A 3,862-nucleotide genomic window follows, 5' to 3' on the forward strand; every position below is an offset into this window, starting at 1 on the left:
GGTTTGCTGTACGGGAAGAAATCGGTTTTGACAACTTATTTCGGTTCGTGCTTGTCTAATTACCATAGATTAGCGCTCCCTGCTCAGGAAAGCTGCGCTCGATTGAACCCAACCTTCCCTCTGCATCCATCGCATCTTTCCCCGCTCTTGTTTCTGCCAAAGCTCCGGACTCGGAAGATAAATGGAAAATCGAAGTATTTCCTTTATCCTTTGCTAAATCCCGCTCTGCTCCGGTGTCCGGCACCGCATTGTGCCCTCTTGCGTTTTTTTGCTAATACCAAATCTATGCCCCGACCTTTCATGGCTAAAAAAGAGCCTTGGCTTGCGGTCCAAAGCTGAGTTTATTGATTGTTACCGATCGAGATGTCGCCGGAGGTTTTTTACCGAGGGGAAAGCTGTGCCTCGGAGGTGCGCGGGGTTTGCATCCCCCCCTTCCGAGCCCGCCCGCCCCACAAAACACCTATTTTTGCAAAGTTCAAAGGCTGGAAAGGACGACAGGGAAAGTCTCGAGCGGTTCCCGGCCACCCGCCCCCCGAAAAGCTCCACTTTGCTCCGGGTTTTGCCGGGTTCGCTGGCCGGAGATGGGCTTTGCTCTACCTGCGCATCCCCCCCTCCAGCTCCTCGTTTGCCCAAGGTGGAGCCGGAGCTCTGCTCGCCGCCTGCTTTACATTTTCCAGGGGAAAATCAAAAGTCGTCGCGCGGGAGAACAAAACCGAACCAAAAAAATCCACCCAAATTGACCCCCGGACCGTCCCCCGCTCGTTGGTGTTTTCTCGAGGGTTTGTTTCCTGCCCGAATTTGTGGCCGTCTGTCCGTCGGGTCTGACACGGGGAAATGACGCCTTAGAACACACATTCCCCACTGCTCGGATCTGTGACCGTGTGCGCTCCAAATCTAGAATTACACATCTTCCATGGTGGCTGCAGAGCTGCCAGTGCGGCTCCCTCTGACCGAGCTTTAAGTGTCTACGAAACCGGGATCTTATTACGAGCTAATTTATTTTAAACATCGTGTTTACAGCAGCAAAGCCAAGATTGTTTCATGCCACGGCTGCAATGAACATTTCGACTGAAACGTAATCCTTATAATTCAAGGAAATAACATGCAGAGGAAGTAGTTTTCCACCCTCCACCCCCCTCTCTGACTGATATCTTTTATACTTGTTCTTGCAGAGTTTCCCTTTGTGCATGGAACGGACCCAAACTTACGTAGATCTGCTTTATTGGCATGCGAGGAAAAAAAAAAAAGTGAGATTGAAAGGGAACGATGACTAGAGAAGAAGGAAAAAAAAAAAAAGAGAAAAGCTCGGATGAGAGCCCGAAGTTTCCTGCTTTGCAGGAGCCGAACAGCTCCCACATCTGATTAGAGAGTTACGCAATATTTGTAGCTCTGCAAACCCAGCGATTATCTGGCAGGAGCAGCCCCGCATGCAAATTTTTGGGCAAAGAAATGGGATGTCCCGATAACTCGACGCGTGAGTACATCCGCTGAAAATGTTCGCTCTCGTATTTTCTCCCACTTCTCGTGGTTGCTCTGCAAATACACCCCTCCGAATAGTTTGGGGGAGGGGAGGGGGGAGCCTCGTACCCCCCGACCCCAAAACTGCTCATTGCGGTAATTTGTGGTCGAAAGAGGCGCTTCACGTGGTTCGACGGTCAGTGTTTTAAAAGAAAATAAAAACGCTCTAATCGAAGGTGGCCGCTTTGCTAATCGCTTATTGCTGACATCTCAGATGCGCTACAGACAAAAAAAACTATTCCTCTTAGAAGGACGCCCCTGTAAGTGGTTATTTGGGGGAGTTTAAAAAGAAAACTTGGTTCCCAAGGTGGGAAAAAAACCCCCCAAAACAACCAAACAACAAACCCAAAGCCTGTCACAGTTTTCATCTTCCGGAGGGTCAGGCCCGCGGTCTAATTGATTTGCCACCTATGATACATGTAAATACGAGCAGAGGTCTTAAACCGCACTAAATCTCCGAGAATTGAATGTTTGAGCGGTTTCCACTCCCGGCTCGGCAGCTTTTAAAAGCGAAATTTCAGATCTAACCCCCCGGGTTGTCGGCGTGGCTGTTTAACAGGCGCCCTCCCGCCCGAGGTCCGAAGTGAATCCCAGCCCGATTTTGCGAGTGTATTTTCTTTGGACGCCTCTCAGGCCGGCTCAGCCGGGAGGGAGACAGACAGGAGCAGGAACGGCTGAGGCCAGCTCACACAGTAGCCCTTAAGTTCCACTGCCCTTTGAGGGCACCGACGGGCGCATCTTTCCTCGGTTTTTGGCCTCCTCTCCCCAAAAAAACAGGCGCGAGGTTTGCTAAGGAGGAGCCATAAAGTGGGGAGCCCAGAAGGTGGGCTAACACATCGAACGGCGCTGGGAAAGGCGGCTTTCCCCTCCTGACAGACATCACTCAGCTGCCAGGGTGTAAATAAAGATAAAGAGAAGTATTTACGATATGTGCAGCCCCAGTTCTCCCCTCGGGAAGGTCCCACTTTTTGTCGCCTGGCTTTTCTGGCAGGCGGAGATCGAGCCCACCGAGCAGAGCCAGGCAGATAGATGAGGGGATTAAAACAACACCCAAATATTTCGAAATGCAAACAGAACAGAGCGCTGCTTGTCTGGGAGCTAAAGCCGCTGAGAACTTGGTAAAAAGTTCAGTGCAGTTGGTTCCAATAAAAAATGAAACTCTCCTTTTTTTCATGGGGAGCTGGAATTCCCGATCCTTCTGAAGTGAGAACACAGCGGGGGTTTCCCTACCGAGGGACTTATTGCAGCCATAAAGTCAAGCCAACACCACGAAAACACTTGAAAAAACCCCTTGTTCTTGGAACTCAGACATAGAGAGACATTGGCAGCAGTGAAGCCTCCCCTGTAATGCTCATGCACGCCCAAAATCACATCGGAAAATAAACCCGACGGAGCCGTGAGCTGCAGGGTTGGAGTATTTAAAACAATGACCCCCGAAGGTGTAAAAAAATCCGCGCGAAACCCCCTGAAACTTAATTTCCAGCAATGCAAGTTTAATTTACCTGACTTCCCGTGCAGCGCATAATAACCTTGTTAATGGGATCTTTGAAAAGAAGCAATAATAATCTACCATTGTTCCATTAAAGAGTGCGGCTAATTATTAACAAAAAGGGGAAAAAAAGGGGGGAGGAGGTGGAGGAGAGGAGGGGGAGGCCAGAGGGACACTGAGGGAGTCAAAATGCGCCCAGACCCAAATATTTCCGCCAAAGCAGCTCCCGGGAAGGGGAAAGGGGGGCTGCTGGTCAAATAATGTGGGGAAAGCAGGGGGAAGGAGAGGAAAAGGCGAGACGGCTCATGTAATGCTGGAAGCGAGTGCTGGGGGGTGTTGGGAATTACAGCATGGAACAAGTTAATCATGGCTGTTGCTGGTCAAAAGAGAGAAACTTTTTTTCTTTTTTTTTCTTTTTCTTTCCTTTTTTTTTCACATAGTCCCTGGACATCTCACTTTCTTCGAGAAAATGTCTCTAGTCTAGACGTAAACAGTTGCCAGGAAACTGTGTGGCAGAAGGAGAAAACGAGATGGGAGAAAAGCGAGAGGGAGGGAGAGGGAGAGGGAGAGAAACCTTTTAAAATAACAGACGCGCATTGTCCCTTCAAAGCCTACAGTAACTTAAAAGTGATCCGTCGTCTGCCTCTGCTCGCAGCGCCTTCCCCGGCAACCACCCCAACCCCGCGGACATATCTTTTCCAGACCCCGGCGAAGTGACCACCGCCAGCAATAAAGAAATAAAAGCTCCTCTGCCTTTTCTGAGGAGCCGCGAAGCGCCCCCGCCACCTCCGCACGCACCGACAAAAATCCTCCCCCCGGGCCTCGCCCGTCACGATCGCAGCGCCTTTTCCAACA

At 50.3% G+C, this 3,862-nt stretch overlaps 1 protein-coding gene and 1 long non-coding RNA gene across 2 annotated transcripts in view; one reads left to right on the top strand and one right to left on the bottom strand.

Moving 5' to 3' along the window:
- Positions 1 to 1,468, top strand: part of LOC115307827 — a 24,673-nt gene extending 23,205 nt beyond the window's left edge. Inside the window, exon 3 of the long non-coding RNA XR_003916194.1 lies at positions 1,173 to 1,468. This is a non-coding gene — a long non-coding RNA (uncharacterized LOC115307827). The remainder of the gene's footprint in view (positions 1 to 1,172) is intronic.
- Positions 1 to 3,862, bottom strand: part of HOXB6 (homeobox B6) — a 7,944-nt gene that overhangs the window by 1,277 nt on the left and 2,805 nt on the right. The gene's annotated exons all lie outside the window — the stretch shown is intronic.

Source organism: Manacus vitellinus, unplaced genomic scaffold (genome assembly GCF_001715985.3).
Source record: "Manacus vitellinus isolate BGI_N305 unplaced genomic scaffold, ASM171598v3 scaffold_102_pilon, whole genome shotgun sequence".
Lineage (NCBI taxonomy): Eukaryota > Metazoa > Chordata > Aves > Passeriformes > Pipridae > Manacus > Manacus vitellinus.